Source organism: Sus scrofa, chromosome 2 (genome assembly GCF_054392235.1).
Source record: "Sus scrofa isolate SSC_HxYL_T2T_F1_AM1 chromosome 2, Sscrofa_HxYL_maternal_Yorkshire_Landrace_v2.0, whole genome shotgun sequence".
In the NCBI taxonomy this organism is placed as follows: domain Eukaryota; kingdom Metazoa; phylum Chordata; class Mammalia; order Artiodactyla; family Suidae; genus Sus; species Sus scrofa.
Window position 1 is genome coordinate 127,948,316 of NC_139384.1, and position 25,216 is coordinate 127,973,531.

Consider the following 25,216-nt stretch of genomic DNA (forward strand, 5'->3'; position numbering starts at 1 on the left):
GATATTTAAGAGAGTCATGAAACAGTTACATTTTAAAATGTCAACTGCTACAAATGCCATCCTTGGGTACTATTTAAACTTTTGATGCAAAATGTTAGATATCATCTTGGAAATGTGCACTGAGGTACCTCTTTTTTCAAATTCTTTTACTTGTGTAAAATGTTTAAAGAGCACTGAGTTAAGGCCTCCTAGCTATGAGCTCAAATATAGAAGCAGAAAAAGCCAAAAAATTTTTCAATTTTGCTTTAGTAAAGAAGCGTTTTGGAGTTCCCATCATGGCGCAGTGGTCTGGGAACCTCCGTACACCTCAGGAGCTGCCCTAGAAAAGGCAAAACATTAAATAAAATAAAATAAATAAAAATAGCAAAAAAAAAAGCATTTTCAAGTGAGCTTTACATACAATTGTATGTATTTTGTGTTTGTATATACTTTATGTACTACTATAGTTGCATCAAATAAAAGCTCTAAAGCAGTGGTCTAGTGCACTCCTCTGCAGCAGAACCAACCTTAGGTCAGATGTGAAACTGTCTACCTGCCCTAGACCAAATGAGCATAGATGTAGACTTGACAAAAAATGGCTAGAGAAAGTTTGCTCTGTGTTGCTCTAAATTGTGTGGCCCTATCGAGGTTGAGAGGAGCACAAGAGCAGTGCCAGGCTAGGTTGTGAGCACTTACTCAGTTCTCTTCCTTTAAACTGTGTCTTCATGTCATAGGAAAAACTTGGATCTAAGAGATTTGTCCCACCTCTTGATTCCAGCCAACCATTCACAGAAAGGTGTTGGCACTGGGGCCGGGAGGGCCAAGAGGAAAACTGGGCGTCCCTCTGCTGTTAGTGCATGTGGCAGCCCCTCCAGCACACACAGGTAAAGAGCACATGTTCTTCAGATAGCAAAGACCTTTTGTTCTACTCTGAGGGCCTAAAGGAATAAATAAGGCCCAGAAGGGCCTCTCTTGGATTTGAACCTGGCATTCTGACCCAGGAGGAAAGATGTTGGTGAGCACCTCTGTGTGTGTGCGCCTCTGTAGCTCCGGCCTTCCTCTCTCATGCTCCCAACTTGACCATTTTGGCCATGAGAGGGATCCAGGAGATTGCTGGCTCAGAAATTGGAAGCACATCAACCAGGGAAGGGATCTTTCATGCATAGACTTATTTTCCTAGCATCTTTCTCATCCACACCCACTCTTTATAATCCACCCTCCAGCTTTATAGCAGAATGCCTTGTTTGATCTTGCAGTTGACATGTAGCAGAATCAGTGTCCTAAAAGTCTGTATGTCTGTGGTAAAGAGGTAGCTGTATTTGAATGCCTGGGACTTTTGAATGCAAGAAACAGAAAAGCAGGGGGTCTGGCTGCCTCTTTGGAATGAATGGGCCGATGCCAGGCATTTGAACTTTAGAGAATTAGCCACTGGATGCTGAAACATGTTTATTTCCCAAATTGTATGTTTTGAAATTTAACTTTGTTTTACATAATTTAATGAGTATCTGTTCTATCACATGTAAAATTTCCATGATGGGGGGGGGGAAACACACACACACACACACACACACACACACATGGTTTCCTTGGCCATTTGATGGCCTTAACCTTAATTTGTGGTTTTAGAAAAATAGGTTTTATATTGCTAATTTGCTCTACCATCTGCCATTTTTTCCCCCCCAACAGTACCCAGTCTCAGTTTGGTGAAATCAAGGCAAAAGATTTGTACTATCAGTGTGAAAACTACAGTTAAAATGTATTTCCAGTTATTAGCTCATTCTTAATTCATGAATATCACATTTCTTCTCATAAGTCATTTTGGATTAGGTTATATAAAATCACCTCGTCTTTATTGAAACTTAAAACTCTCTTGTGTGTTTGTAATAGTTAAAATCTGTCCTGATTATTAGCGGCAAGCATTAGGTCCAGTTTTAAAAAAAGAGAAAAGAAAATGTGAATGAATGGGATAGAATTGAACCTAAAAGTTTACAAATGTATCACATTCGAGAGTTTTTAAAGCGAAATCATGTATATGGTACAATCTGTCTTTGTCCTTTTCCCTACATGACATATTGTCACTTGCTAAATATATATTTTTCACTTGGTGTCACCTATTCATCTCCGTGCCCACTCTGTAAATTCAGAGCGATGGCAACATTTAACTAACATCAAAGATTTAACTAAGGTTGACAGGTGTCAAATTGAGCTCTGAACTTTGTGCAACTCACAATACTGTTGAAATGTAGAGTGTTTTTCTAAGTGAATATCCACATGGATTCATCACCATATCTTGCAGTCCTGACATTGCAGGGATGACTTTTAAGAATCCATCCCAGATCAAGTAGCTAAAGAGATCCTGAGAAAGCTCATTCTGTTTCTGATAGCCACTCTTCCCAAACCCAAGTCAAGGGTCCCTGAAGATGAGGGCCGTCAATCATAAGCAAAGCCAAAGCACACAATAGCGTGGCAGTGGGGTGGTGCACACAGGCTGGAATCATTTACATATAGAATGTTAAAAAATGGACACACAAAACCATGGAGCATTGAACACTGGTGTTGCAGTGCTGCCTGACTGGTAGGGAATTGCATGGGCCTGTATTAAGCTATAGTATCTAACAGTCCAGAGACAAAAGTGATCATAGGTCACACAGTAGATTTGGCTTCTTAATAGAATAGAGCAGTCTCCTGATAAACATGTTCTTTCAAATGTGACCAGCCTCCTGAAATAAAGCCCTTTGACTTTTTATTGTTTTTAATTATTTATTTTGGCTGTACCTACAGCCTGGGATCAAATCCTCACCACAGTAGTGACAGTGCCAGATCCTTAACCTGCTGAGCCACCAAGGAATTCCATTCCTTTGTCTTTTTAATGTGAACAACATGTGAAGTGAATTGGATGTTTCAAATTCTAAAAGGTCTTGCTAGAATTAATATTTCTATAGCTGGAGTTCTTGTGGTTCAACTGGTTAAGGAACCAGCGTTCTCACTGCTGTGGCTCTGGTTACAGCTGTGGCGTGAGTTCACTCCCTGGCCAGGAACTTTTATATGCCTCAGGCACGGCCAAAAAATTTTTTTTTATCTAAAATAAAATACAGGAGTTCCCATCGTGATGCAGTGGAAACGAATCTGACTAGGAACCATGAGGTTTCGGGTGCGATCCCTGGCCTTGCTCAGTGGGTTGAGGATCTGGCGTTGCCGAGATCTGTGGTGTAGGCACAGACATGGCTCTCATTTGGTGTTGCTGTGCCCTGGCGTAGGCCAGCAGCTGCAGCTGCAATTGGACCCCTAGTCTGGGAGCCTCCATGTGCCGCGCATGTAGCTCTAAAAGGACAAGAGACAAATATATATAAAAAATAAAATAAAATAAAATACAGATTGACTTAGGAGCCTTAATAACCATATGTTAGTAACTGACCTTTGTTATAAATAATCTGTGGCTATCATTTAAAAGAGTAGCATGCTGTGGCAGAAGGCTGCTTTGCAAGTGCTAAGGAGTCGCCCTGCCTTGTAGAATATGGTTATATAGTCTTCTTGTCTTGCATTTCCTATGCTACCACATCCATATTTTTTGTCTTAGTTTTGACACTTGTTAAACATAACATCATTATCCTGAATTTTCCCTTCTATTGAAAAAAAAGAGTAGAAACAGAAATATATCTGCTGTAATAATAGGCCTTCACTGAGCTCTTACCATGTGTAAGACACTGGGCTGGCCATCACTGGGGCACAGTGATGTGTCCTTCATCTTAGTGAGATCTGGAAACTTTATTCACTTTTGTTAATAATTTTAAAATGTAATAATTTTATTGTGTGCATTTTAAAATATTTTATAATATAAATACATGATAAATTCTAGATATTTTAGGTGGAAAACAACTGTTTGGCCTTATGTAAAACAAAGAGTTGCCCAAAAGGGAGTGATTTGTGTAGTGTAGGAAAATTGCCCTTAACGTTTTATTTCTTGACATGGGTAGTAGTTAAATAGCTGTTCACTTTATAATAATGTGATAGACTGTTAATCAGTGTGTTATCTTCTTTTCTAATGGTCTGTTATAATTTACAATGAAAAAGGAGTGGTGAAAAATGATATCTCCAGGAGTTCCCATTGTGGCTCAGTGGCTAACGAATCTGACTAGGAACTATGAGGTTGTGGGTTCGATCCCTGGTCTCACTCAGTGTGTTAAGGATCCGCATTGTGGTGAGCTGTGGTTAGGTCACAGACGTGGCTCAGATCCTGCATTGCTGTGGCCCTGGCGTAGGCCGGTAGCTACAGCTCCGATTAGACCCCTAGCCTGGGAATCTCCATATGCCGAGGGTGCGGCCCTAAAAAGACAAAAAAAAGAAAGAAAGAAAGAAAGAAAAATGATTTCTCCGGCCTCAAAATACCCCCTGGAGCAGTGCCTGAAATTCTGTTGTTATCAGTTAATTACTCTAGTTAATATTTGGCTTCTTTTTCTCTTTAAAATGGAACGGTTCTATGGCCAGTTAATGCATGACGACATGAGCCCTTTAGTGTGGTTGGTTTGTCAGATCACCTCTTCTCTGTTGTCAAAGAATAGAAGGTAATGTTGGAGGTATGGTTCTGGAAGGTGGTTTGATGAGGGGAGGGAAAGTTGGGGGAAGGAAATCAGGTAGTGGTTAGTTAGTAAACCTAGGTAATACATGACCATCTCTCTTGTCTTTGTAGGTTTCCATAAGCAGTCTGTCACCTAGCTTTACTTAATTGCTTAGCTTTCTTCTCCATTGGTAGTATGATTTAAAAAAACAGACTCACTCATTTGACGTAATTAGGACAATGGTTAAAATACAGTGTTTTAAAAGTATAGTTATTACTATCAAGTGCACATTTAGTAACATAGAGCTAGTAGGTATTGCCTAATTATGGCTTTTTAAGAACCCTACACTCATGAATAGAAAAGAGCATATAAATTACTAAATGTATTATAAATTACTAAAATTCCTGAAGTATATATTACAGTAAATGTTAGGGTATGAATATTATATGGATACTTCAGAAGTGCTCCCAGGAAGTTAAGACTTATAAATAGCTTTTCTCTTTATTATCTGTTTTCCTGGTAAGGCTTTTTTTATACCCCAGGTTTATCCAGGGCACATAGTAATAGAGGAGGAAAATAGATATAAACAGATTTTTTTGGTTAGTAGTACAGTGTTCTGAGTAGAAAAAAAACCATGAATTAAATTGTATTACTGGAGTTCCCGTCGTGGTGCAGCGGAAATGAATCCAACTAGGAGCCATGAGGTTGTGGGTTCAATCCCTGGCCTCCCTCAGTGGGTTAAGGGTCCGGCGTTGCCGTGAGCTGTGGTGTAGGTTGCAGACGTGGCTCAGATCTGGCGTTGCTGTGGCTCTGGCGTAGGCTGGTGGCTACGGCTCCAATTAGACCCCTAGCATGGGAATCTCCATATGCCGTGAGTGTGGCCCTAAAAGGACAAAAGACAAAAAATTAAAAAATTTAAAAAAAGTAAATAAATTGTATTGCTGACAATACCCTACCTACTTATGCTGTGTATATGAGAGTTATGTGACTGTTACGCTATTAAAATAGCCTTGTCAGTCAAATAGTTTATTGTTAAGAAGCCTGGCTATAGTGTTATATGAGTGTCTAAGGGAGATCTTGTATGTGATTTTTTTTCCCCCTTAAATTCTTTGGGAAAGCCATAGATCTAGTGTTGATCTCAAAAACTATGATTTAATTATCGTGAATAACCAAATGTTGATTTCTTTAGGAAAATACATATACCTACCTAGTTTGAAAATTTTTCTGTTTTAAAATAGTCCTCAGTTTTTGTTCTGTTTATTTATTTGTTGGAAGCTTTGGAAGGCAACAGGTTAAAGGGATCAAGCAGCCTCACTTTCCGCAACGGTATTAGACTGAGAAAAGACCACTCAGTCTAAAGAGATGAGACTTGAAGGAAACCCAGGGCTTCCTGGGTTTTGCACAGGGCTTCAGTTAACAGTGAGGTTCACATTCATTCAGTGCTTCTTCGACTCACTGGGCATTTAGGCTTTGGGTCCTGGTCATGCTCCCTCCTTCCCCCAGCCCTCGGAAACAGCCCTGAGTTTGGGAAGGTCCCTTCTAATAATACCAGCTGGAAACAAGACCACATTTAAACAAGATTTTTTTTTGCAACAACTAAAAATGTTGATGTTGGGGCATATCTACTGTTGGGAGCACAAATGAATTATCCCCTCCTGCCGCTGACTCAGGGCTATATCAAGTAGAGTTCCGCTTTTAAGAAGCAGCTCCATCTCAGATCTCTGCTTGCCCTGGTGATTTTTTTGCAAAGGGTTATGGCAAAATATACAGAGACTGGCCACTCCGATGTCAGATAGCACATCAGGTAGTTCAGGGGAGTTGTTGTGTCCCATTTAACATACCTAGTGAAATTTCTGTAGACCCCAGTATTACAGTATTTTCTGATGCCTGGATTCTGAAGCGTTGCTCCCACATGAGCTTACCTTTAATCTTTAATGCTCCATATCTTCAGATTCACCTTTTCATTTCAGGATTCCAAAATAGGAACAAAGTTCAGATATTGAATCCATGTCACATTTCTTGCAATAATGGTTTTTGAAGCGCTAATTTGGAACTCCTGTTTGCTTTCTGTGTCCAAGGTTTATTCATTAATGTCTGTCATTCCTGATGAGTAGCCACACCTGCCTCCAAATGTCCTGGAGGGAATTGCCAGCTTTGGGGTACTCACATGTTTCTCTTGCTGTCTTTCAGTGTTGGCTGCCCTTGAGAGAGCATTCTTACATGGCTGTTAGGTATCCTTCTCATTGGACATTCTTCTCACTTACCTTCTAAAAATTCGGTTTCTCCCAGTGGACTCTTAATTTAGACTGTCTTTTGAGGGTGAAATGCAGATGGTCATGGAAGGCCGCATATAGTGGTGGTTTGGAGCTAAGTCTCTGGAGCCTGATTGCTGGGTTTCAGAGCTGGCCCTCAACTCATGAGCTGTGGGACCTTGAACAAGTCCTGTTTTTCTTATCTTAAAAAAAAAAAAATGGGGACAGGAGTTCCCATTGTGGCTCAGTGGTAATGAACCCAACTAGTATCCATGAGGATGTAAGTTCGATCCCTGGTCTTGCTCAGTGGTTTAAGGATCCGGCATTGCCATGAGTTGTGGTGTAAGTCGAAGATGTGGCTCGGATCCTCCGTTGCTATGGCTGTGGCTGTGGTGTAGGCCAGCAGCTACAGCTCCACTTCAACCCCTAGCCTGGAAACTTCCATATGTTGCAGGTATGGCCCTAACAAGAACAGCAACAACCCAAAATGGGGATAGTATTAGTATCTACCTTATAGTATTTATTTTGAGGATTGTATGAGTAATTAGACCAAAAGTACTTGGGAGAACAACCAACGCATGGTAGGTGCTCAGTAAATATTAGTTCCTGTTAACATTACAAACTCACCTCACGACTCGAAAACCATTAGTCGCAGTTGGACTTGCGATTGAAGGGCTTGAACCAGGCTTTTTTGAGGAGGACACACCTTGGTACCTCATGGTTAATTGAACAAGGGTGTTGGGCATCCCCTCCCTGGTTTCCCCTGTACCTCCCAGAGTGAGGCTCTTGCAGCTGGAGGGGGGAAGAGTTGTCATCAGGGGCCACATGGCTCCCCTCTGCAGGCTTCTCAGCCCCCATCCCAAGAGTGGGACCCAGACTTCTTGGATATGCCTCCCACTGCTCTGTATTTGGATCTCGATTCCAACATAGTGTCTGCTGGGGCTCCCTCTGCTGGTCCACATAGCATGTGTTCAAATCTGAGGAATAACAGCTTTAAAACTCAGTTTTAGACTTTTAGAGATGTTCACATTGAACACGTTTGAAAACTTAATGTGAGTGATACAAATCACATCTCTATTACTCTCTTTTTGCTGTTTGCTTTTTTTTTTTTTTTTTTGGCTTTTTAGGGCCGTACCCATGGCATATGGAAGTTCCCAGGCTAGGGGTCGAATCCGAGCTACGCCACAGCAACTCAGGATCCGAGCTGCCTCTGAGACCTACACCACAGCTCACAGCAACGCCAGATCCTTAGCCCACTGAGCGAGGCCAGGGATGGAATCCTCATCTTCATGGATGCTAGTTGGATTTGTTACCGCAGAGCCACAACGGGAACTCCCCCATTTGAATTTTGAGTTGGAATATTTTCACGTGTGAAATATCTGAGGAGGTTTGATTTAGAATGAAGATTGCCATGGCATGCCAAAAAACAGTAGCTTTTTCACAACATAGTTGTCAAGGACCAGTTGGAATGGCTTACATTCCTATAAAAGTCCCAAATATCTTAAATTCTTACTTTAGCAGTCTAAAGAATGTCCATGATGTGGGGACTTTGTTAACTCCTAGAATCTCAAAAAGTGCCATTTTATTTTGTTTATTTATTTTTCTTTTTTGGCTGTACCTGCATATGGAAGTTCCCTGGCCAGTGATCCGATCCAGGCCTGCCTATGCTACAGCTGCAGGAACACCAGATCCTTAACCACTGTGGCTCAGCAATGACCCGAGCCACTGCAGAGGCAACACTGGATCCTTAACTCACTGTGCCACAGTGGGAACCCCAAAAAGTGGTGCCAGTTTAAAATGCCATTCATGGGAGTTCCCTGGTGGTCTAGTGGTTAGGACCCTGAGCTTTCACTGCTGTGACCTGGGTTCAATCCCTGGTCTGGGAATTGAGATATCATTTCAAGCCACTGCATACTATGATAAAAAAATAAAAGAAGAATAAAATGCCATTCATTTTAAAGTGGTGCCATAGCCTAGACACCTTTGGATATTATTATGTTGAAGGTTTAGTACATTTCAGAAAATAGCACATCAGATTTATTAGGCAATTCATTATGTATTTGAAATAATAGTGTGTCAATACAATGTGCTGTGATGTCCCTAAAGTTACATTAAAAATTTTTTTTTGCCTCTTTGGGTTGTTCTGACCGCTCTCTCCTTTCTTTTCTTCTTCACTGTCTCTTTTCCCCTTTGCTCCTAGGATCAAACAGCATAAATCGGGTAACTGCGAACATGGAGAATGGAGAAAATGAAGGAACAACTAAAATCATTGCACCTTCCCCAGTAAAAAGGTCAGTCACTTAACTGAAAGGACGCACCACTGTGTGCTGTCACAGAAATGCTTTTTCCTCTTGGCAAGGTTGAGAATCTTTTCACTCTGATCATTAACTAGTACTTGTGATCAAACTAGTCTGTGGACCAAAGATTACTTTAAAATGCCAGTGAAAGATGAAGCATCAGGACCCGCCCTCTCCTTTGAAGGAAATGCTCCTACTGTCAAAGCATGATGAAGTCGCAGATAGTCTGTGGTCTCCCTTCTTGGCAGCAGAATGAAAATGCCATGTGATTTTTTTAAATGGCATGGTATAATGGACTAACTCAGAGGGACCTGGGAGTTAAAGTAGATGATATTCATGTTTAATGCACTGCGTTCATTACAGCAGAGCACTGAACTGTGGCCTGGGAAGGAGCCGTTAGAGCATTTACGGGCGCAGGGTTTCAGAAGACAGTGATTGCATATGTATGAAGGGTCGTCATGGTTCTCTGCATCAATTTTCCCGGCAGCAGTCCCCAGTGGAAAGACCTTCTCTTAACATATTACGTGGATTGTTTCCCTGAAAGATCGGCCTTGTTCTCTGTTAAGACACTGTTGCAGCATCATTTCTTCCTATCTCCAGTTACGTTCATGGAACAGCAGGCTAGACATACAATGAACAGATTTTATCGGCTCACTTTCTCTATGGAGATTGCTCCACATTCATTGTGGAGCAGTGCAAGCCGTCAGAGATAGGTGACCTCAAAAGACTTTTTAGATCATCTGCTCCATCTTTTGTTAGTAAATAATGGTCTTTTTTTTTTTTTTTTTTTTTTTTTTTTTTTTTGTCTTTTTGCCTTTTCTAAGGCTGCTCCCATGGCATAGGGAGGTTCCCAGGCTAGGGGTCTATTGCAGCCATAGCCGCCGGCCTACACCAGAGCCACAGCAATGCGGGATCCAAGCTGTGTCTGCGACCTACACACAGCTCATGGCAATTCCGGATCTGTAACCCACTGAGCGAGGCCAGGGATCGAACCTGCAACCTCATAGTTCCTAGTCAGATTCGTTAACCACTGAGCCATGACAAAAACTCCAGTAATGGTCAATTTTGATCCATTCACCTGGATTGTTGTTACTTAGAAGAATCTAGTTTATGATTTCTCAGCAAAATATTCTAAGTCGTGAGGTTCCTCGGAGTTGCACTGTTTCTCCCTGGTTTTGCCTACATTTTCTTTGGTTTAGTTACAGGACACCCCCTGTACAGATTCTTTCTGTGGAACACCAAATTCTTTGCCTTTATGTGCACTTTGGTTTAGTCAACCCCACAGCTATGTCTGGAGAGTCAGCTTAATCTGTATGTACAGGGTGTGCTTATGGTAAGTCCAATATAAGAACAGTAACCTTCCATGAAATTCAGGTCCCAAGCCTTTTTAGAATGTACAGAAGGAGTACAGTCCCCTTTGTAACTGCCTTCCTGCAGATAGAACTGATACCTGAAGGGCTGCCAAATGTTCCCACTCAAGCTGCAGATGAGAAGTTGCTCAGAGAGTGAATGTAATTAATTTGCCCCCTGGGATTTCCCTATTCTTTAACTTTCCTCTGCTCTCCCAATTCCCCTTCATTTCCCTATTGCATTTCTCAATCTCCCTTTTCTCTTTTCGCTTTTTCTTTCTGATTTATTAAACACATACAAACTTTCTCCTGTTGTATTAAATATCTACCATATTAGTATTCTTCATTCCAAGAGTAAGCTTTTGCTTTGGAAATTCAATCTTGCAAATATTTTTAACTGTTATAAGAATAGCACATTGCTCATATGTGAATAAAACCTACCATCTACTAATGCCCTTGTCAAATACCTGATTTTTCAGCCTTACATTGTATTTACTGCTATAGGAATGTAGCATGCCAGGGTACAAGTTTATTTTCATTTTTTGAAGTGGCCTTGTCATTTTCTTTCTCCTCTTTGATGGCTCTTAAAAAGAACTCTGCTATGATCATATTCCAGGGCAGTTCTATAGAGGATTCATAAAAAATCCAGGGTTCAAAGTGGCTTAGGAGTTAAGTAGCTCTATCTTTCCCTGAAGTGGAGATTGCCAGGGAAGCGAGAGGTGACACTCCTCCCCTCCTCCTCCCTGGTGTTGGAAGGCTTCTGATGAGTCTCTTCCTCGTGTCTCTCATGTGCTTCTAAAACAATTTAGGGGGGTTGAATAACAACTCAGTTATATTTACATTCTTAGGGAAGAAAGAGGATACTCAGTCAGGAAATAGCATTTGAAAGTCATTCTGATTTGGGAGGATGAAGCCAAGATATGGCGGAAGCCGGGGGTGGGGAAGGTCAGGTTGGGTAGCCTGAACCTGCCCAGAGCTGACCAGTCTGCCCAGATTCAGACCCATGTCCAAAGCCAGCTACTGCTCAAAAGAGGGAGCCAGCCCCATGAACCCTGATACCCCACCTTTCCTTTCTCATCAGCTTCCTTTTCTTGGCTAGCATGTGGGTTACCCTTTTTTCCTGTCCTGCAGGTGGACTCTGCAGAAAGTTTCTGAACTATTGATGATCTGGCTTTGGTTGACTGAAAGTAATAAAACTAGAAAGAAAGAAGGGGAAAAGAGACCCCCTCCCCAAAGTACTACTGGAAGCATGTATATTTTTTTTAGGTAGCCACTTTATGTACTTTCTGGACTGAGTCACAGGCATAAATAAACACACACATTTTAAAACATTTGTGAAGTCATTTTACTGAAAAGAGAAATAGGTAAATTAACTTCTTTTTATTTTCTATTTAGTTTTCCTTACTTTTTTTTTTTTTTAATCAAGCTTTAAGAAAGCAAAGAATGAAAACAGCCCAGATACTCAGAGAAGCAAATCTCATGCTCCGTGGGAAGAAAATGGCCCCCAGAGGTAAAAAGAACCATTGTTTGTATAAAGGAGAACAGTATAAAAGGGGTTAGCAGTTCAGCTCATTAAACAAAGGAATCCAACTGCTTTGTGGCTGGTGAGGACTAACTGTGGACAAGGCAGGCGGATTCCTAAATCAGCGTGACTGAGAACTTCTGAGGTAGAAATCAACAGGATATGTCCTAACGTGAAACTTTCTGTCCTGGAAGGACAGCAAGGAACACTTGTATATATATTGAGAAACTGCTCAAAAGGTCGTTAGGATGGTGTAGAGTAAGAGAATATATTTCTAAAAATGCTGAATAGTGTACTAATGATGATTTTCCCAGTTGCATAGTTCTTGTACAAACTTGAGACTATAGCTGGTGAATAGTGACAGAAGACCTCTGTTCCTAGAAATATAGATATTCTTGGGGAATACTTATATTCTTAGGGAAAAAGATGATACTTGGTCAGGAAATAGCGTTTAGTTTCTTTTGTTCACAACTGCCATAACCAGGGACAGACTTGCTGCATAACATACTGCTGGGAGTTCCCTGGTGGCTCAGTGGGTTAAGGAGCTGTGACACGGGTTTGACCTCTGGACTGAGAATGTCTGCATGTGGACACGGCCAAAAAAATAATAATAACTCATTGCTGTTTAATTATGGTGGTTCCAGGTTTGACCATCCAGTGGTTCAGATTCTAGCTTTACCTCTTTCCTAGCTAATTTAACTTGGCCACTTAATTAAACACGAAGTATTTCTGTTTTCTTTTATTTTAAATGGGCCCAAGAGTTACACTGTGTGGGTTAGGGTTGATATGAACATAAGCTGAGATTGAGTATGAAGGCCTCAGCCCAGTCAGCACCTGGCAGGTGGCTGGTTCGTCATAAAAGCAAATTGTTATTATTGGCATCATTTGTGTATGTTCATTTGTTACTGCTGAAGGCCAGTGAGACAAACCCATTCCTACAAAATAAAGACCTTGATGGTTTGCTTTACCAGATCTTCCCTCCCTTTCCTTTCCTTAAATCTTATCAGAAAAGAGAGCCATGTGCCCACGATCCATTATTCCCCCAAAAGTAGCAGATGTGCAATTCTGTCTACTTCCCTGGATCCAGGTTAGGGTGTTGCTCCTCCAGTCCCTCTGTGGGTAACCGTGACCATTCCTCTTCCACTCTAGCGGACTCTACAACTCTCCCCATGACCGCACAAAGTCACCCAAGTTCCCCTATGCACGCCGTCGGAACCCTTCCTGTGGGAGCGACAATGACTCTGTGCAGCCCACGAGGAGGAGGTAAGCTGACCAGCCCTCACTTTTTAATCTTCAGCAGAAGCTCTGGATCCTGGGCACGTCTTTATCACAGGTTATTCTCATCATATAACTGTTTGTTTCCTCACAATAACGGAGGCCTTATGTTTTGCTTTGTGAGATAAAATAAGCTAGGGATCCTGAAGCATTTCTCTCAAACAGCCAGGGTTTCAGAGAATAGTTTCATAAAATATTAACAGGAGCTTGCTTTCTGTATTACAATGAAGACTACATGTCTAAAAATGTATACAATATATTTTAAGGATATATTACACAGTATGTATAATGTATAGTGTATGTAATGTGATTATATATATGAATCATCAGTGATTATATATTAATATATCAGAGCTCTAAATGTTTTAACCTGAGAAGATAATTTTATGTATAGAGATAAATCTCTTAGCTGAGGCTGGATGCTTTACTCTCAAGACTGCTGTTGTTTAAACTTGAGTAAAATCCCTTTCAAAGAAAAGAGAACATTAATCCTGTTACATTTCCAGCAGGTCACTTGTTTGTGTGATTATATTTGTGTGTGTGTGTGTATCTAATTTTTTAAAAATTCCAGCAGTTTTGGGCTCTGTCTGCAAAGCAGGCTGGGCAGTATGACAGGATCAAGAGAGGAAGACCTTGAAATAACTTACCAGTGAAATTCATTTAATTTCTACATGGGGACTGTCTTTTACTTTGGGTGCCGACATAAGTAGTATTTTATAGGTAACTTATAATTATGAGAAGTTCAGATCATGTTTTCAGATAACCATCAAATTCCTTTGATATACACGTGGATTTCGAAAGCAGAAGTCCGTCTCTTTTCTCTACCCTTGTTTGCACACAATTGCTGGTCCATCCCTATTTGCTTCCTTCTACTTCTGCTGGTTTCCCTAAGTCTTGATCCCCAGCTGTCTCCAGCCAGGTCCAACTCCACTGAAATCCTTTGATGGTTAAGAAAGGAAATGTCATTACCTTCACCTAACAGAACTGCGAATGGGGAGCCAGATTGTGACCAACAGTGATTAGATAGAATAATGGAAAAAAGTTGGCATTTACCATGTTCCAAGTACTGAGCAAATTACCTGCTATGTATTATCTCCTTTGATCCTGTTGATAACCCTGTGGAAATCGGCATATGTATCATTCAGTCACCAGGCTTTTCCAGCAACAGGGATTATTACAGAGCTTGGTGCACAAGTGTGAGCAGGACTGAAGGAAGAAAGGCAGAGGCTGTGATCTGGCTGCTGGTCCACCCTGGGCTGCAGGAGAGAGAGAGCAGAGATGTGGGCATTACCCAGAGAGCTGGCCAGGGCTTCTCTGAGCTGGCCCAGTGGGCCTATGCTCACTGCTGATGTGGCCATGGGCACCACCACTCCCCCACCCCCCCTTTTTTTTTTTTTTTTTTTTTGGTCTTTTTAGGCATATGGAAGTTCCCAGACTAGGGATCAAATCAGAGCTGCAGCTGCCAGCCACAGCCACAGCCACAGCAATGCCAGATCTGAGCTGTATCTGCAACCTACACCACAGCTCATGGCAACACCAGATCCTTAACCCACTGAGTGAAGCCAGGGATTGGACTGTCATCCTCATGGATACTAGTCAGGTTTGTTACTGCTGAGCTTCTATGGGTACTCCTAAGAATGACTCTTGCTGCCCTGCTCAAAGTACTACTGCCATAGCTAGTGCTGTGGAACCCTCACTTAAAAAAAAAAAAAAAAAAAGGTGTGCAACTGTGGTTGCCACACATGCTGCCAGAAACAAAAATCACTTCCCCTTTTCTCATGCCTTCAAGTCTCATCTGAGTGCCTAACTGGCAGAAGAATCCAGGAAAATGTAATTTTCAGGCTTCTAGTCTAGGCAGTACAGGGGAGATGATAGATGGGTATGGCTGGGGCTAAGGACCAATGGAAAATAGTTGGCCCAGGATTGTTATCTCACTTTTACAGATGAGAAAACTGAGGCTTGGGGAGAAAAGGGTAACTGTTCCTCCTGACACATCTGGAATTTGGATCTACGTCTATACATCTAAAAAAGGAAGGGATAATGAGTCATCATTTAAATAAGGCAGGAAAATAGATTTTCTGCCCTCCTTTCCTACCAGCAATTGGTTCAACCTGAGCAACACTTAAAACCAAGGCCACATCACCTGGGAAACACTTTAAAGTGCATTTGTGGGTATATGTGTGTTGAGGGGGTGTGGGTAGTGGGAATCACTAAATAGATTAAGAATTTGGCATGGTGTGATTATTGTTAAATAGATAAGTTTGTAAAGTTTTTCATCCTGAATTCTTCCCTAAATAAAATAATAATGAGTAGATGATCATTTTTATTTTAATGTATTTGGAAAGGAATTATAAAGTTTTTACATTATTTTTCAAAATTTACATTAAGATTTTCCAAACTCACTCCTTGAAATAGTTGGAGGCACACATTTTCCCAACCCAGACTTATTGACTTTTATATTGAGATACTTTTTTTTTTGCTGGCTTCCTGTGAAATACAGAGAAGTAATTGTGGTAAGTGAATACAGGCTCCTTTCATTGGCACCATCCAGGGGAAACACTATTTTGATTTTATAAGAAAGAGAATCTTTTTGTCTGAGCACCAGGACCTTCTGTCTAGTTCTCTCTGGTACTTGAAAGGTCTCTTATTGGGGATATGTGTTCTGAGGAGACGAGACATTGCTGTGTGTTGGCATAAAGAGCTGGAGCTCATTCTTTGTTTCTTTCCACTCTAAATGCCCTGTAATTGTCCCTGTCCTTCTCAATCTTGTTTTATCTTCACACATATTTGTCTTGTCCCTGGGCACAAATGCCTGCATAGCTGGATCAACTGTGACATTTAAAACCGAGATTTATCATCAGCATGGAAGAATCTCTAGGACTTAAATATAATAAGTAGAATAATAAGAAATTCTATTTTGCAATGCATGGCCATAACAAAATCTCCTATTTTGCCAGTTGTTTGTCATTAGATAGATGAATCTATCAAATTCTGGTCAAGTCTGGAACACTGGTCATTAACCTTTTGGGTGATAAAACTCTGCCAGAATTTTACAAACCAAAAATGACTGAACCAGGAATTCCCGTTGTGGCGCAGCAGAAACAAATCTAACTGGGAACCATGAGGTTGTGTTTTCGATCCCTGGCCTCTCTCAGTGGGTTAAAGGATCCAGCGTTGTAATGAGCTGTGGTGTAGGTTGCACATGTGGCTCAGATCCCATGTTGCTGTGGCTGTGGTGTAGGCTGGCAGCTGTAACTACAATTCGACCCCTATCCTGGGAACCTCCATAGGACTAAACCAAATAATTAGGAGTGTCTGAGTGGGAACTCACAGAAAACAGAGACAATATAAGAATCTTTAGGAAAGTAAAAACTTGGATATTGAAAATAAAGAGTAAGAGGCCTTAGATTTTAAATTCATGGGGTATAATTTTATTTTTTTAATTTTTATTTATCTATTTATTTTTTTGTCTTTTTGCCTTTTCTAGGGCCGCTCCCGCGGCATATGGAGGTTCCCAGGCTAGGGGTTCAGTCGGAGGCTGTAGCCACTGGCCTGTGCCACAGCCACAGCAATGCAGGATCCGAGCTGCGTCTGCCACGTACACCACAGCTCACGGCAGTGCCGGATCCTCAACCCACTGAGCAAGGCCAGGGATCGAACCCGAAACCTCATGGCTCCCATTTGGATTTGTTAACCACTGCACCACAACGGGAACTCCTCATGGGGTATAATTTTAAATAAATAGAAGATTTGGAAGATAAAGTTAAGGAAATCTTCCCCAAAGTAGAACCAAAACAAAACAAATACATGGAAATAAGAATTAAACATGATCAAACCTTGTTATCAAACATTTGACTAATGAAATTTCTAATGGGAAAGACCCAAAAATTGAAGGAGAGGAAACTGTTAAAGGAATAGTACAAGAAAATATCCCAGAATGGAATGATTTAACTTTATAGTAGATAGGACCTAATAAGCATTTGGTAAAACAGGTTGAAAAATTAGATCCATACCAAGATCATTAAATTTCAGAACATTTTAGATCGAGAGAATTTTGAAAACCTGGAGTTGGGGAGGAAAATGTGAAAGAGAAAAAAAAGTCCATGCACAAATGGTAACAAGTCAGAATCATGTTATTAGGCTGTTTAACAGCAAAAGCAGAAGACGATTAGGGGAATTCCCATTGTGGCTCAGAGAAAACAAACCCAACTAGTATCCATGAGGATGCAGGATCAATCCCTGGCCTCATTCAGTGGGTTAAGGATCTGGTGTTGCTGTGAGCTGTGGTGTAGGTCTCAGATGTGGCTTGGATCCCGAGTTGCTGTGGCAAAGGCCAGCAGGTGCAGCTCTGATTCGACCCCTAGCCTGGGAACTTCCATATGCCACAGCCCTAAAAAGAAAAAAAAAAAAAAGAGGAAGATGATCTCTAATTTCAGATTCTGTGCCCTGTTAAAGTGTAGTTATATGTGTAGAATAAAGACATTTTTTAAAATTCCAGCTTCAAAAAAAGAAAAGAAAAGAAAAGAAAAAAGAAATAGTACACATCATGAAAGTTTACTCTGTCAACAATGGGAAGTTCCACCAAAACCAAGGCATGAGGCCATGAGACTTAGAAATATGGGATCCATCATACAAAGAAGCAAAAGGGATTCTCATGTGAAGGGAGTTAATCCAAGTGACATTTGTGCAGCAGTAATTGACAGCAGACTGTCCAGACGTAAGCAGTGGGGGGCATAGGGCTCCAGGAGGGATATATGGAACTAGCAGATTATCTGAGGATTCGTCCATCTAGGGAGGAGTTTTGCAGCATTCTCAGTTTGGATGAAGGATTTGTGACAATCACAGGGAAAACTAAGCAGCTGATAGGTATAGAGAAAAGTAGGCAGTTGTCATCAGAAAAAGTTAAACCTATAGAAGAATGGAATTGTGTTCCTGAAATACTATTTAGATCACCTGTGAACAATGGGTATACACTTGTGGTTATACTACACAAACAGTTGGTCTAAGGACAGATACATAGCAATATCATGTTATTTGATACAACTCTGTTGGGAAAACAGAAGAACGAAAGTCATAATGATGGCATTAAAGAGCTATGTCTGTCCCGACTGCAGTGCAAAGGCACATAAAACAAAAGGTAAGGAAAGGGAGACTAAGGGCGTAGGTTCCTATCTCAAGAAATGTGGCTTTTAAGGAGAGGAGAGACTGCTCAGAAAATCATGGGGGGTGTGGTAAAAGAATTTATCATAATGACAAATTGAATATGAGAGAGAGAGGAGGATATTTAATGACAGTTGTTGAGTAAATAAGAGGTGGGGGGACCCGCAGAACACAGGTGAAGAGAATGACCTTAATTATAAGGACAGTCCCGTAAATAAGAGGGAGATGTTTTTAAGTTCTATTTTTGGTAACAGGAAAAGGAAAGATTGCCATCTGATGGCTACTTTTCCCTTTGGAAGGAGAACACAAAGTCATCTGCTGAAGCGGTAGTACAGTGGGTCAAAGGGTTGCAAGATGAACAGTTTTGAAACTGCTTTACAGAAAATGAGAGCACTTAGATCAGAGAAGCATGATAGAGTGGCTAGGCTGTGTTGTAGATCCACTTCAGGTTATGAACGTGAATTCGTAGTGTTTCTAACTTCATCCGGCACTGCTCAGCCAGCTTTTGAGGACTGGCCCAGAGAACCTGGATAGTTGAATTCACCCATGCTTGGGTTTTGGCAAAAAGACTGAACAAAAAAAACAGCTGGGGAAAGTTTTGAGTACAGGCATGCATGTTATTGAGATGATGGGAATCTGAGTCAGGGAAGGAATGAAGAAAGAGTGTGGAGCTGATAGAAAGTTGCAAGGTCAGTAGACAGTTCTGAGGTCAAAGAAAGGTAGAATGGAAGTCATCGAATAAGCAGTAATGGTAACAATTCACATTTAAGGAGTGATTACAGTGGACTAGGTCCCACTCTTGTGCATTTTAAATGGCTTAATTCATTTTATCCTCATAACAACACTGTGTGGGAAGTACTATTAAAACTGAGGTTCAGAGTTCCCATCATGGCTCAGTGGTTGATGATCCCGACTGGTATCCATGAGACGTGGTTTCAATCCCTAGCCTCGCTCAGTGGGTTAAGTATCCGGCATTGTCCAAGAGCTGTGGTATAGGTTGCAGATGCAGCTGGGATCCTATGTTGCTGTAACTGTGTTTAGACTGGCAGCTGTATCTCCGATTTGACCCCTAGCCTGGGAACTTCCATATGCTGCAGGTATGACACTGAAAAACCAAAAACCAAAACAAAAAACTGAGGCTCAGTAGAGAAGTAATTTGTTTCAATCACACAGCTTATCACCAGATGAGATGGGATTCACATTCAGGGCTACAGAGCCCACATATTTAACCAGGGTACCCCATTGAACCTGATTGAAGGTAAGTAGACAGTGGTATTCAGGAAAGAGAGGAGATTGTGGTTAGCGAGCAAAGTGTCCGGCGGTGGTTACAGATGATGGAGTCTCAAGTGTGACCATGATGTGGGTTGCTGAGCTGCAGTGAAGAGGTCATTAGAGATGGTAGCAAAGGACATGGAGGCCTGGAAAAGACATTCAGGTGAGAGCTAAAGTCAGATTCTGGCAGAACTTGGATGGGTGGGGTGTATTACCTAATCAGGTCGTTTACCCAACTTGGAGCAAACCAAACACTGAGGCACCAAGGTTTCCAACAGAGACAGCATTCATTCATGAAAGACAGCCAAGCAGGGTCATGGAGAACAAACTTCACATCTGCCTCTCTGAGGAGAGGGTGTAGGGACATTTATCTCATAAAGAGATAGGGTAGTCAGCCGTGGAGAAAGGTGATTGGAGGTAATAAAAGTGAGCTAATCAGTGGCCTATGCAAGCATGGTTGAGCTTCTTGGCTCTTCAGAGGAGGCATGTTCAGAAAACAGTGGTTATCAGGTTCTGGGGGTGGAGTTTTGGCTCTCTGACGTCAAAAGGTCATCCATCAGACACTCGCACAGGCCCAGTTGAATGGTCAGTAGTCTCAGTAGATCTGAACTGAACAAGAACTAACTCCAAATACTTGAAAAACCACTTAAACAGTGGTTACTATAGTGACCCATACATTAGAGTTGTTATGTATAAGGGTGTTTATTTTATTTTATTTATTTTTTGCTTTTGAGGGCCACACCCATGGCATATGGAAGTTCCCAGGCTAGGGGTTGAATCGAAGCTACAGCTGCCAGCCTACACCACAGCCACAGCCACGCCAGATCTGAGCAGCGTCTGAGACCTACACCACAGCTCACGGCAGTGCCAGGTCCTTCACCCACTGAGCGAGGCCAGGGATGGAACCCACACCTTCATGGATACTGGTCAGATTTGTTTCCACTGCACCACAATGGGAACTCCAGTAGGTGTTTGGTTTAAAATCAACTGAAAACAAGCAAGGCAGGTTAGGGTTGGTAGGCTTCATCAGGTTAAGCCCACAGTTTCAGTTGCAGACCTAGGAACTACAGATGAACCCCGTCACAGGATGAGTAGAACGTGTGCATTGTTATTTATGGACTGTTGGTGGGCTCTGCTGGATTGCTGACTTTGGGAGGCCAGTTGGTATTATGTTTCTGTTGTTGGGCTGGGCGTGTATGTGCAACTAAAACTTAGGTGAATGGATGACTACGTAGAGATATACATTTACCGAAGTGAAACATTTCGGTGTGCTGTCCTTAGCCAGCTGATGATTTTATATTCTCCTTAATGTCTTCATTTATTTGTTTTCCATAGGAAAGCCCATAACAGTGGTGAAGACTCTGATCTAAAGCAAAGGAGGAGGTAAAAAAGAACCAAAATGAAAGGAGGGCCGAGGGAGAGGGAGGAAGGCTTATTAGTACAGCTTAGACTTGAGGAAAGGTAGGGAAAATTTTTTGTTTTATTGGTGGCTGCTTTAAGAGTATTATAATTTTGGAGTTCCTGTTATGGCACGGTGGTTAACGAATCTGACTAGGAACCATGAGGTTGTGGGTTCAGTCCCTGGCCTTGCTCTGTGGGTTAAAGATCCAGCATTGCCATGAGCTGTGGTGTAGGTCGCAGACACAGCTCGGATTGCACGTTGCTGTGGCTCTGGCGTAGGCCGGCAGCTACAGCTCCGATTAGACCCCTAGCCTGGGAACCTCCATATGCCACAGGAGCGGCCCTAGAAAAGGTGAAAAGACAAAAAAAAAAGAGTATTATAATTTTAAAAGATTTTTCAGATAGCAGTTTTGACCTCAGCTGGTTCTAACTCATCCATTCAGTAATATCCTCAGGAGTTTTTCTTTCTTTTTTTTTTTTAATCTGTGGCTTTGTGTTTTAGAGGAGCTGTCTCAGTTATCTCTTGCTACATTAAAACCACCCAACACTTGGTGGTTTCATGCAACAACCACCAAATATATAGTGTATAATTCTGTTGATTGAACAGGCAATTTGTTAGCTAGTCTAGCTCATCTCTGGCACAATGGCTGGAGGCCTCTTTCCGTGGTCTCTGCTGCAGACTAATCTGGGTGGCCGGGAGGAAGCAGAAGCTACCAGCCTTGTTAGGAGGGAGTCCTAGAACTGGCACAGTATTCCTTCTACCTCTTTCTGTTGGTAAAAATCAGTTGCAAGGCCAGCACAAATGCAAGAGGAGGGGAAATAAACTCTACCTGTCTCCATGGAGGTAGGGGTTTGACAGGACTTTGTGTCCATATTTAGTCCCCCCATCCCCCACCTCCAAGGGCTTTTGGCTTTTCCACATCAGAGTTCTACTGGAAGTACTTGATTTTGTGGTCCTTGCTGGGAGCACGGTGATACCTGCTTTAATCTGCTTTCACATTTCTGTAGACATTCAGATGCCTGGCTGAACTGAGAAATGCTGCCTGGGAGAGGCCTAAGAGAACTGCTTATTTGGATTCATAATTTTAGTGCAAAATTAATTTCAAAGAATGAACGTGAACCTTTCTGAAATTTTTCATTTGTCATTAATGTGGATTTTTTTTCTTGTTTTGTTTTCAGGTCACGCTCACGATGTAACACAAGCAGTGGCAGTGAATCAGAAAATTCTAATAGAGAACACCGAAAAAAGAGAAACAGGTAATATTGGAATATTGTAGTTAACTGGAACTCTGAAAGCAGAAGCTGCGTATCCTATGAATTTTTTTCACCTGATTTTTCTCATCTGTGTTTAAGAAGGAATCTGCCTCGTTTTTGCTGTTGTTGTTTTTTGTTTGTTTTTGTCTTTTTAGGGCCATACAGGCGGCATATGGAAACTCCCAGGCTAGGGGTCAAATCAGAGATGCAGCTTTTAGCCTACACCACAGCCACAGCAGTGCAAGAGCCAAGCCACATCTGCAACCTATACCACAGCTCATGGCAGCAGCACATGCTTAACCCACCGAGTGTGACCAGGGATCAAACCCGCATCCTTATGGATACTAGTCATGTTCTTAACCCACTGAGATGACAGGAACCCCCCTGCCTGGGTTTTAACACTCTGTTTTAGGGAACCTCAGCTCTTTGAACTGAGTTTATCTTTGTAACAAGATGATTAAATAATTTGACAGTGAGTTTTCCTGTCTTGTTTAATAAAAAAAAAAAGAAGATGATCTGTATAATTTAGGTACAACATGTATGAATTTGTCTAAGGGTTATAAGATATTTTACCATTTGTAGAGGGATTTCTCCTGGAAGTATTTTTTAATATGACATCACTCTCCTTTGCCCAGCCAATTAACGAGACCCTCATAGTTGTGTAGTTGGAGCCTTATGTACATGTACATGCACATGTGTGTTTGTGCTTGTGCCAGGCACACACAGCTAGGTGGTAAATGCAGTTAGTTCATATCTTTAAGGCTTATTCTTCAAAGCTTATTAATAACATCATTTGACATTAATCTGTATTGGTGATGACTTAATGCATTAATCACTTCTTTCTAGTTCTGAAGTATTTATGTGAAAACAAGTTATCACATGGTGAAAGAGTAATAGATTGGGAAAGAGAAGGACTTGGTGACTGGTTATGCCAGTTTCTACCTCTCTGGTGCTCAGTGGGAACAGTTTTGCCTTCCTTCTGTCCCTGAGGACTCAGTGTTTGGGAATACTTTTGGTTATCGCAGTTTTGGGTTGCAGGTGGGGTTGTGACTGGCTTGGCATGCTGCTAAACCTCCTGCAGTCCACAGAACTATCCTCCACAGCAAAGAAATATCTGGTCCAAAAAATGTCAGGAGTACCATGGCTGGGAAATGCATTCTCACCTGGTCTGGACTCCGGTTTGGCTGCTGTATTTTTCTGGGTCATCTTTTTCTCCTCTGTAAAATGAGGAAGCTGGACATGATAATCTCCAAGGTCCATCTTTAGTGCTCAGAGCCTGGCACGCACTGAATCAGCCTCCCTCTCTATGTACAAAGCCTGTGTCATAACAGCCCAGACAGCATGGTAAGAGTGGACCATTTTCTTAGGAAAGCTTTTTTGTGGTGCTTTCTTAGGGGTTAGCATCATGGTAGATGGAGGTGAGATCTCAGTGTGTTAGGACACCTTTCTCAAGGAAATGATTTCAGTTTCTTCATCTGTGAAAACTGAAGTATGGAGGGTAGTGCCCCAGGGGTACCCTCTTCCTGCTCTAAGATTCAATATTTCTGCACAAACAACACAAAACAAAGCAAAACAACCAACCAACCCCCACTTTTGTACTTACTGATCAAGCCAGTATCTTAACAAACATATTTCTGTTTTGCTTGGTGTGTTCTAAGTTGTGCTCAGAAATGCTCTATTCTCAGCTTCTCACAAGGTAGCCTATTTCAAAACAGTATCTTTTAAGGCCCAGCGTGCTCATGGTGACATTTGCTGTTAAAATGAAACACTATTTAAAGTCTGCCAGCAGATTCTTTAGTATCTCATTACTGATCTAGTGGCACCAACTCCAGAATTCCTTGTGGGCTTTCTCCCTCAGGAGTCCCTCCTGCCCCAATTCCATGAACAATTTTTGAGACTGGTTCTCTTTGGATTGTATAAGTAGTGTATTTTAGGAGGACAGTAGTTCTGAATATTTACATGCTAATGTACTTTGTGAGGTCTAGAGTCTAGCGCTTCGTGGGCAGAGGAGGAAATATGTCTTCCAGTGCCAGGCTCCACCCCTGAAAATCCTAATATAAGTACAGGGTGCAGAGAAAGATAGGGCAACATGTGACACCACCCCTGGGTGCCATGTACCTCTTAAGCAATGCTGCCGACAACCCCGCCATCCCATTATCAGTGTCAGCTTTTAAAAATTTGCCAGAACCCACTCACTCCACCTCAGGACCCATGGGTCTGAATATTTATACTGCGGCCTTGCTAATGGTCTCAAGATGTCTTGTGTCTGTAATGAAGGGTTGTCTCATGGCATCTGACTTCCTCCTTGTACAGAAGACTCTTTGTAGGGGGCCGAGGATGAATCTCATCAAGCTCACGTGTCCTTCCTTATCTTGGTTGGCCTGTGAGAGCCCTGCTCTCAGCAGCTTCCTTTGTGCTTTTGTTGAAGGACTCTGGGAACCCTAGAAGGGCCAGAATGAACCTTGAATGTACTGATGTTCTCCTTCCTGCCAGCAAGGTCTCTATATTCAGCCCAGGACACCTCCTCACTTTGGAAACCAGAGCCTGTACCTGATGCATCCCGCTTTCCTGTCTCCCTGGGGGAACTGTAGCCTGGGGCAGAGGGACAGCGACTGGCACATTTGCTTTTCAAATACTGTTTTGAAGCCCATGATGTGTGCAGTGAAACTCTGGATAGAGTCCAGTGGTTCACTTTCTGGAGACTCTGTGGTCTTTGGGATGTTGTTCCCTATGCCACTTCTTCTTGCTGCTCTTTGGTAGTGGTGGTGGTGGTGGTGGTTTTTGTTGTTCTTGTTTATTTGTTTAACCTACGTAAGTCTCTTCTGTTAGGTTTGGGACCACTCTGTGTATCTGTGTAAATATTGTTCTTTCACAGTGTCTACCTGTTGGAATTTAAGCT

General features: G+C 41.8%; 1 long non-coding RNA gene across 6 annotated transcripts in view; it reads left to right on the forward strand.

Moving 5' to 3' along the window:
* Positions 1-25,216, forward strand: part of LOC100739170 (band 4.1-like protein 4A) — a 269,965-nt gene that overhangs the window by 208,120 nt on the left and 36,629 nt on the right. For 3 of the 6 annotated variants that reach the window (XR_014838559.1, XR_002342067.2, XR_002342071.2), the window contains 5 exons: positions 8,988-9,078; positions 11,860-11,943; positions 13,105-13,218; positions 20,998-21,045; positions 22,243-22,320. This is a non-coding gene — a long non-coding RNA (band 4.1-like protein 4A). The remainder of the gene's footprint in view (positions 1-8,987; positions 9,079-11,859; positions 11,944-13,104; positions 13,219-20,997; positions 21,046-22,242; positions 22,321-25,216) is intronic. The other 3 variants (XR_014838558.1, XR_002342070.2, XR_014838560.1) reach the window with 3 other exon arrangements.